Raw genomic sequence first — 11,018 nt, 5'->3', positions numbered from 1 at the left:
TTACCTTACCTTACCTCTGTATCTTTAACCCCCTTTGTAGAGGAACCATACGCTAGTATGTATAACTTGTGGCTTTCTAATATACAGTGATGCCTCCACCAAATGCTTTGAAGTGCTGAGACTATATACAGTGAGATCCTATCCACACACAATTATATTACAATTCCGTTATCCTGTATTTACAATGTTTCTGTGTTGATTAACTTGAAAGTCATGTCACATACTTTAAAATTCCTCTCTTTCTTTATATATACACTGGTATCACATTTATACCCCTAACCGATAGATGTATTCTTTAAAAATTAGTATCGATTTTTAAAAAAATATCAACAGCACTATTCCATAATTGCGGTAAAAACGGTAAGAAGATAAAAGAATGATGAATGCCTCTTCCTCATGAATTAAAAGTTGTATTACAAAGTAATTATCTAAAAGTTATATTCATTTCTTCTAAAAGGTCCTTCATGTATTGTTTAAAATTCTGTTTTCTATATATAATCTAAGATATTTTCACTTTAAGATCGCACACTTTAAAAAAAAATGTCATCACTAGCATAACTTTAGTATGTATATATATATGCTAAAATAGGTTCGTTATGTTATTGTAAAATATATTAGTTTCTTCTTTTTACTGTGAAAGCGATTATCTTTTCCTTTTTTAGAGTCATAATTATTAAAATTATCATCCACATACTATTTTATAGCGGGCTATGTGTAACTGGTATATCAAGCGTCTAGTAAGGCGTTCTACTTTTGCTACACTGGCTGGAGAGAGTTTCCTTGATGTTGCTAACGGTGTGATGTCCAGAATTATTTGTAACTTTTCACTGTCCAATAGTTCATTAAATATAATTCCAAGATTGTTAAGTACCTCAACTGTTTCTAGAAGTATCTTGTTCCTGATATTTCGGAGTTGTATGCAGTGTAGTATGAAATGAGTCACAGTTTCATCATCCTTTGAGCATAGCAGGCACTTCGGATCAGTTTCATCCTTATACATTTTTATTCGCTTACTTTGTAGAATATATGATCCAGTAAGCAGTTTTAGTTTAACTGGTAGTCTTGCCGTATCTATGGCTGAGTGGCAGTTAATTCTGAATAGAGGATGAATTTTACCTTTGTCAAGGTTTCCCGTTGTAAGATGGTTTAGTCCTTTATACAGTGGCATGCAGCAGTTGCACTATTGACTTGCTCCAGTAATTATGCACTGTTCTCTTGATGTTTGAGGTCCACAAGGATTTTTTGACAGGGTGGTCCATGTACCATATAGCTTCTTGCAGATTGTACTTCCTGAGCATATGTTTTATGGCTACGAACCAACTAGCACTTTGGTTGTTTTTTTACGGTTAGTTGTCGTCTAGCTAGCGATTTTTCCATACTTTCTTCATGCTGGTTACAGATGTTGTTGAAGAGTCCAAGTGCTCGGATATGTATTTGGGCTTCTACTGGCAATATTCCGGTTAAGATGTTGATAGTTATATCTGCTACGCAAGTTGGTAATGAAAGAATTTGCTTGAGTAGCTTTTTCTGGAAATTTTCGATTAGTGCCAACGAGCTTGTTGTAGGTAGTATTAGCTCCAGGCCATAGAGAAGTACTGGGGATACATATATTTTGTACAGATGTACCATTGTCTCTACATCTAATCCATTATAGCCGTGAAACCCTCCTCCCAGGAGGCTATATGCGCTTCTCCTCGCTTTTTTTATATTTTTCCTCCACATTAGCAGTCATGTTTTCTTTTAATGACGTGGTTCTGATGATTCCCAAGTGTGTGGCACTTCTCACTGATGGCATTTCGTGTTGTCCCATGGTAAGGGATGTTGCTACAGGATCCCGTTTTTGCTTCCTATTGGTAATGGTAAGTACCACGCTTTTTGCAGGTTGTAATTGGTAGCCTTCCATGTATGCTTAATCACATGCCATGTTTATAAGCAATTGTGCTTGGTCTGGTTCCTCGCTAATTAGTGCGACGTCATCTGCACAAGCAGTACTGTTTACGCTTACGTTTCCAATTCTATATCCTGCATCAGTTGTGTCATACATGTTCAGCAGCTGGTTGATGTATAATTTGTAGAGGTTGGTGCTAAGTATACCTCCTTGTCGCACTCCCTGGTTTACATCGAATGGCTGAGAGATGTTTCCTTCCCATTTAATAGCACTTTTAGCATTTTCGTGGAGATCTTTGATCAGTCCCCAGTGTCCATCGTCGATTCCTGCCAAAAAGACCCTCCTGAGCATGTGACTATGGATGACAGTGTCAAAGGCAGCTTTTGCGTCTAAGAGTACCAGTTGGAAAGTTGTGTTGTTGTCGTTGTATTCTCTGTAACTTTCTTCAATTGGCAGCGCGGAGTTCATAGGTGACGATCCTGCAGTGAAACCTCTCTGTCTTTTATTTTGTGTTACAAGTACTTTGTTGTTTGTACGCTCTTTGATGACTGTTTCGATTATTTTGCCAATGACTGGTAGAACTGTAATTCCTCTATAGTTGGCTGCTTGCTGCCTTGTTCCTTTATTTTTAAAAACCGGTGTCAGGAGCCCCATTTTAAGTGATGCTGATACACTTCCGTGCTTGAAGATACATCCCACAAGTGTGACTAAAGTTGTTTCCATTTCAGATCCTGCATGGGTAATATGTTCGATGGTTATACCTTGGAAATCTGCTGATTTTCCTCTGTTTATCGATCTGATGGCGTTTGTAATTTCGATGTGCGTGACGTTACTGATGTTATTTCGTTGCACAAGCCTGTTTATAGTCTGAATATCATCTTCAACTTGGTTATGATATGCACTATCTATGTCCGTCTGGTTATTGAATGTTGCAAGGTTTCTAAAGTGTTCCTCAAATCCTGTGATGATATTTTCACTCTGCGTGTATTTGACTCCGTTAACCTCTAGCTCCGTGATTACAACATTTCCTTTCTTCCTATTGTTACGTACGAGTTGGTGGAACATTTTTGTATCTTTTACTCTTGTTTCTAGAATAGTTTCCTTCTCCTTGTCTCTTATTTTAGCAATCTCTATTCTTACTGAACGACGAAAGTCCTTCTTTGTTTGATTTTTCTCCTGGAGCATTATGTTGCTTTTGTTGTATACCATGAATACACCATACTGTTGCGAATTGACGTTCACCTTCCGCCTTTTTTTTTTTTTATTGCTGTTGTGCATTACACTATGCTGGTGAGAATTGACCCCACCCCCCTTGCAAAAAAAAGTTACCCCGCCTTTTTTTATTGCTGTTGTGCATTACCCTATGCTGGTGAGTATTGACCTTAAAAAAAAAAAAAAATCCCCACCACCAACTTTTTTCTTCTTTTTTTTTTTGATGAAATTATTCATTTTTGAAATCTCAAGAAGCAATTGTCCAACCCTAATTTTTTGTCATCCCCTTTTTCCCCCCAAAAAAAATGCAATTAAAATTTCCTATTTAATAATTTAAAAGCAGTGTACGGGAGGTAATCCAAATTTAACATTTTACTTAAAAGTAATTGTCCATTAACCAAGACACCCTTGTTTTGCCCCTAATTCCGAAACAGTTTAAAACATTACCTCGAAAGCTAATCTTAACCAGCCCTATCTGAATGGATCCTTGTGGTATAATTTCAGAGAGATCCATGCACCATGCCACAAGAAATTGTCTGGAAACTATAAAAAATCATTTGATGCTTATCTGGGTCCCTAATTCATAAACTGTTAGGACCACAACCTTTAAAATCAATCCCAATCTTCCTTTTGTTGTTATAAACCTTGTCTTTAAATTTTAAAGATTTCTATCTACTTGTACTAAAGTTATTGTCCGGAAACCAAATATCTGCAGACGACGACGACGTGATACCAATATACGACCGCAATTGCAAATATGTTTGCGGTCATATAAAAAATACCAAAGGACCAGATAAAAAATGAAATAGTGCTAAAAATAAACATTAACACTGGCACAGACATACTAACTCGTAATTTAAAAAAAAATCATTTTATGTTTTCGTATATATTTACGCGGCTTCAGGGCAAACAGATCTTGCAAATCCTGGATACTTTCACAAATTCACCAGCTGTCTCCAAATAACGATAAAGACATACAAACCGACCTTATCATCATGGATTTCTCAAAAGCCCTTTTTAAAGTTCCCCACAACCTTTTACTTTTTTTTTTTGGTGTATCAGAACAAGCTATAGCTTCAAACTTAATGTTTTCCTATCTAACAGTCACACAAACAGGCATACTAGAAAACTCTTCCTCTGACAATATACCAGTTGAATCAGGTGTTCATCGGGCACTGTATTAGGTCCAATTATACCTTTTGTATTATACATCAAAGACTTACCTTAATATTTATATCGACGTCAAATCAGATTTTTTGCTGCATGACGACAGTATCATTTACCGACAGATACATGTAAAACTATGATCAACATAAGATTGCCTTAATTTCCAAGAAGACATAGTAGGAGCAATCAATTGGATTCAAATGGGAACAAGATCGACTAGCTATTGCATTCCATCCTCACAAATGCAACATTCTTCGAGTGACAATAAAGAAAACACCTATTAATTTTCATCAAAATATGCATATGGTCACTTTCTTGATTTCTTTTGAAATTCAAAATATCTGTCGTAACTCATGGTATCGCCAATTTAAAGTGGAACTAACACATTCAGATCATGACATCAAAAGCAAATAAGACCCTTGCATTCATCAGAAGAAATCTTAAAACAAACTCCATTTTAAACCATTAAAGACCGATCAAGCTAATCCCGTGTCAGGCCAAAACTGGAATACTGCTGCACAAGCAGTCTTGGACCCTTACACACCAACAAAACAAAACACATTGCCATTTCATACACTGATCATGACATACTACTAGTATACGGTTAATTAAAAGCAAAGCAAACATCAGGTCTAACCACGAACAAACATACCGACTAATTCGATGCAACTAAGACCGTTTCAAATTTTCATGTTTATGCCAAACCATTAAACCATACTTAAAGTTTAAACAGACTTATAAAAAGGGGATATAGGTACGATGCTGTTGTCGTATGACACATTTTGGCTATAATAATGATTCACTTATAGGGTCTTTGTATCGGAAATAAACAAGGTTGTTATAAAACCAGTTGTTGGCATACTAGGAGTTATGTTTTTCTTTTTTTTTTATAATGAATTTTCTTTATTGTAACAAATAGACTAGCACAACATGTATGAACAAAGGTGTACAGAATGGCATTTTAACACAAAAGAAGTATTATATAAAAAAACAACAATTGAATATATATGGTGGTGCAATAGTAGCTTGAAAATAAATAAATATCTTATAACATTGAAGTCTTACTTGTTCTTGCGATATGCATAAGTGGTGTTTCAATCAAATTTTAACATTTATTATTTATTCTATGATAGGGGCCCAGGGACTCCAGTATTTGTTATATTCCTCTACAGAGAGGTTTTTAAATGAAATGTATTTTTCTAAATTCAAGTGTTCCTTTAAATAGATTTTTAAAGCATTTAAATTTGGCAAAACTTCTTGTAGTTTTGTCCGGTAGATGTAGTATTTTGAAAAAAGAATAATCTTATTTTTAACAAAATTCAATTTAACATTTTCTAAGATACAAAATAAAATAATCATAATATTCAAAGGCAGTTCAATATTTGTCATTTCAAAAATCCAAATGTTTAGTGCATGCCAGAGACTGGCGACCATCGGACAGCTCCAAAATAAATGTTCTATGGTCTCTGGTCCTTCTTTACAAAATGTACACATGTTGTTACTATTTATTTTCATCTTGTAAAGTAGTGAATTAGTTCCCAAAATTCTATGGATAATTCTATATTGGAACCAGCTAAGCTTAGTGCTTTTACTATATTTTGTACACGAAGTGTGTATTTTTTTTTCAGTTAATACCAGTCATATTAAGATGGTTCTCCCATTTTTCCTTTGCAGCAAATGTAATATATTTTTCATTCAATATGTTGTACATGTCTTTTGAACCTTTTTTTGATTCAAAAAAGATACTTATGTTAAAAGGTATTATTGCATGAATTTTTCTCTCGTTTACTTCAATATTTATCGTGTTTAACCACTCATTAAGCGAGTGTGCTATTCCATAATAATGTAAAATATTTGGCCTAAATTGATATAATTGTTGGAAATTTTGAAATGACATAACTTTGCCCTGGTCATCTAACAAATCTTGCACTGTCCAAATTCCCGCATTTGCCCAGTTTTTATAGTAGACTCTTGAACCACCAATTTTAAAGTTTTCTACCTCCCATAAAGAATAAGATAGAATTTCATCAATACATCTTGGTTTTCTAATTTGATTAAGGGTTTTCCAAGCATCAAAAACTTCTTGCCAAAATTTATTTGATGACCTTTTAATAGGCCCAATATAACTTATTTCAATAAAATTTATTTGCTCCACAATAGAGACTAATCTCACCCACTTTGAATTCGAATTATACAAACGTCTCACCCATGTAAGTTTTAGTCCCTGTATAAATGCTTTTAAATTTAGCATTTTTAAACCACCCTTATAATAATCTTGACATAAAAGATCTCGCTTGACCTTATCTGGTTTATTATCCCAGATAAAAGCATACATTTTATTTGTTAAATTAAGTAACATATTCTCATCTGGACTAGGGATAGATAGAAACAGATGATTTAATTTAGCTATGACCAAAGTTTTTAAAATGGTAATCTTTCCAAAGGGGGTGAGATACTGTTTTGACCATTTTTTCAAAGTGTTGTCTATATTATCTAAAACTGGCCTATAATTTAAATTAATCATTCTATCTAGGTCGACTGAAAAAGTAATTCCAAGTAGTTTAAATGTACTGGAGCCCCATTTCAATCCCCACTTTATACAAATTTGATCCTGACTATGTTTTTTGCTACCTATCCAAATAACACTTGTTTTTTCTATATTATCTTAAGTCCCGAGATTTCAGCATACAATTGGAGAACACGAAGAGATGCATCGAGCGATTCTGGCGAGCCATCTAATATCAAGGATGTATCATCTGCATATTGAGAAAGTACAAACTCTGTATCATCTATAGTAATACCCTTTATCTCCTTACTATTTCTTACCAAAATGCCTAATATTTCTGCACATAGCAAGAAAATATAAGGGGATAAAGGATCTCCCTGTCTACAGCCTCTCTCTATAGTGAAGAATTCTGACAGACAGCAGTTTTGTGTCACCGCAGCTGTTATATTGTTATAGAAGGTTTTAACCCAGGATATAACAGTTATGTTTTTCTCATATATTTTATGATGGTATGATACTAAACCCCTAACGGGAGCTAGGGATTGTGCTTGATATTCATTTGATGAAGACATCATTTTTCAATCAAAGTAGGGTTTGTGACATTGTCCTGTAGCGGATCCAGAAGTTTTCGTAAGTGGGGGCCGCTCCGGTCATGCGTCAGTAATTCCCTATATAATCAACTACAAAAAATACCAGAAAAGGGGGCCGGGGGCTCGGCCCCCTCCCCTTAATCCGCCGCTGGACATTCAAGATATCTTACTATACTCATACTTGGTTTAATTGAGGTCGTCTGGAGATGGCATGACAGTACCTGCTAGCATTCCTTTGTTAATTTATGTATCATTGTCATTTTGTTAAGGTTTTTTTTGTTACCATTTTTGACATAGGACTCGGACACCTTTTACTGTGCGTATTGATGTGTGCTTGGTTTTTTCTACATTAGCTAGAGGTAAAGGGGAGGGTAGAGATAACACAAAACAGGTTTAACTCAGCCGCATTTTTGCGACTGTCCCAATTCAGGAGCCTCTCACCTGTGTTAGTCTTGTATGTTTCAAGTTTAATTTTAGTTTATTTATATACATTTCGGAGTATATTATGACGTCCATTATCACTGAACTAGTACTCTTTGTTTAGGGGCCAACTGAAGCATGCTGTGCTGAAGAACCATTGGTGGCCTTGTGCTGTTTTCTGCTCGATTGGTCGGGTTGTTATCTCTTTGGCACATTCCTCTTACATTTTCATTCTCAATTTCATGTACATCATGGATTTAAACAAGGTTTTTTTCAGGAAAAAAGACAGTCATGTTTTAACACAATTCATGATTAGGGTCTTGACACAAATCCACCCAAAATAATTTATTCGAAAACTTTCATCATTCCAGCTCAAATGAGTGTCATTTGAAGTTTGCTCAGCTTCATAATATTCCATCTTTTATTTTTGCATACAGTTTTGTACATGTGTTTCATTTAGCCATTCGGTTATTTTTCCTTTTCATACGTTTGATTTCGGTAATATTAATAATAACTGATATGTGCTAAAGCCAAATACGGCTAAGGTAATCTACTCCTGGGGTAAGAAAATCCTTTGTTTTTCGAAAAATTCAAAGTTTTGTAAACAGAAAATTTATGAAAATAAAGGTCTTTATATTTTTAAGAGCACAACTTGTGTATTAAATTTATCCTAGATAAATTGCTTTGCCGAGCGCAGTTGGATACGACAGCAAAGGTCCAACCCTGAACAGTTGGGACAAACCTCATAATCTAAATTCAATTTTCTAATGGAGTTTGCAACCATAATAACCCATTTAAATAAATCATAAAAGTCTTAAAATAGGAAATGACGTACATAATCATGGCTAGAATTAATTTACCTTCATCAGCATTTTTAAAATAGTAACTTCTAATAATAAATTGACAGCTGATCACCTCAAGACAATATAACATTTCTTTATACATAATTTAAAAGCAGTGAAAGGGATGTAATTCAAAATGTTGTGTTTGAGTTATTTCTCTTACACTGCTTTTAAATTATGTTTTGTACTTGTGCATAAGTAATTGTCTATTAACCAGGACAACCTTGTTTTCCCCCTAATTTCTAAACGGTTTCAGCCATAAAACCCGTAAACCAATTTTAACCATCCCTTGCTGGTATGGAAACTTATCCATACACGATTCCACAAGTTATTGTCTGGAAACTTAAACCAGATGCTCCGCAGGGCGCAGCTTTATACGACCGCTGAGGTTGAAACCTGAACTGTTGGGGCAAGTATGGACACAACATTCAAGCTAGATTCAGCTCTAAATTTAGATTGTGATTAAATAGTTGACACAGCATAGGTTTCTGACACAGAATGAATGTGGTCTAATGAACATAAAATTTGTGTTTTGCCTTTGAGCAATTCACTATGCTGTTGAATATTAATCCTCTCCAAAAGAAGTTTGAAGAAATTTTCTTTTTATTTATGAAATTTCAAATGAGAAAAATTACCCCCCCCCCCCCAATTTTTTTTCTCACATCCCCCTATCCTTTATTCCAAAACTGATCTCAATTCAAATTTCTAACGGAGTTTGCAACAATATTACTCATTTAAGTTCATCATAAAATATCAAAATGTGAAAAAGTGCTTGTTATCACTGAATGGTAAAGATTGTTTTAATGTATCAGTTGGTAGTAAAAGTGAATATACATTGTATATTGTATAAAACAATGATTTAAGTTGATTCAACTACCTATTCTGGACAAAGAAAGATAAATCCAATTGAAACTTCTTGCTATTGCACAATATTGTGCAATTAGATATTTCTTGCTATTGCGCAATACTGTGCAATAGAAGTTTTCTTGCTATTGTGCAATTGAAAATTTCTTGCTATTGCACAATACTGTGCAATTGAAGATTTCTTGTTATTGCTGAGTACTGTGCAATTGAAAATTTCTTGCTATTGCACAATACTGTGCAATTGAAGATTTCTTGTTATTGCTGAGTACTGTGCAATTGAAAATTTCTTGCTATTGCACAATACTTAATAATTTTAGATCCTGATTTGGACCAACTTGAAAACTGGGCCCATAATCAAAAATCTAAGTACATGTTTGGATTCAGCATATCAAAGAACCCCAAGAAGTTTAATTTTGGACCCTTTGGACTTTAATGTAGACCAATTTGAAAACAGGACCAAAAATTAAGAATATACATACACAGTTAGATTTGGCATATCAAAGAACCCCATTTATTCAATTTTTTTATGAAATCAAGCAAAGTTTGATTTTGGACCCCGATTTGGACCAACTTGAAAACTGGGCCAATAATAAAAAATCTAAGTACATTTTAAGATTCAGCATATAAAACAACCCCAAGGATTCAATTTTTGTCAAAATCAAACTAAGTTTAATTTTGGACCCTTTGAACCTTAATGTAGACCAATTTGAAAACGGGACCAAAAATTAAAAATCTACATACACAGTTAGTTTTGGCATATCAAAGAACCCAAAGAATTCAATTTTTAATGAAATCAAGCAAAGTTTGATTTTGGACCCTTTGGATCCCTTATTCCTAATCTGTTAGGATCAAAACTCCCAAAATCTATCCCAACTTTCCTTTAATGGTCATAAACCTTGTGTTTAAATTTCATAGATTTCTATTTACTTATACTTAAGTAATGGTGCGAAAACCAAGAAAAATGCTTATTTGGACCCCTTTTTGGCCCCTTATTCCTAAACTGTTAGAACCAAAAATCCCAAAATCAATCCCAACCTTCCTTTTGTGGTCATAAACCTTGTGTCAAAATTTCATAGATTTTTTTTCACTTAAACTAAAGTTACTGTGCCGAAACCAAGAAAATGCTTATTTGGGCCCTATTTGGCCCCTAATTCCTAAAATGTTGGGATAAAAACTCCCAAAATCAATCCCAACCTTTCTTTTGTGGTCATAAACCTTGTGTTAAAATTTCATAGATTTCTATTCAGTTTTACTAAAGTTAGAGTGTGAAAACTAAAAGTATTCGGACAATGACGACGCCGACAACGACTAAGACGACATCACCAACGTGATACCAAAAGACAACAAATTTTTTTTCAAATTTTGCGGTCGTATAAAAATGCTTATTTGGGACCACTTTTGGCCCCTGTTGAGACCATAAACCCTAAATTTAATCCCAACCTTACTTTGGTTGTCACAAACCGTGTGTTTAAAAAGATTCCATTTAATTATACTAAAGTTATTGTGCGAAAAACAAATGTCTTTGGGCG

This window comes from Mytilus trossulus, chromosome 2 (assembly GCF_036588685.1).
Source record: "Mytilus trossulus isolate FHL-02 chromosome 2, PNRI_Mtr1.1.1.hap1, whole genome shotgun sequence".
Classification (NCBI taxonomy): Eukaryota; Metazoa; Mollusca; class Bivalvia; order Mytilida; family Mytilidae; genus Mytilus; species Mytilus trossulus.
This window is presented reverse-complemented; position numbering follows the sequence as displayed.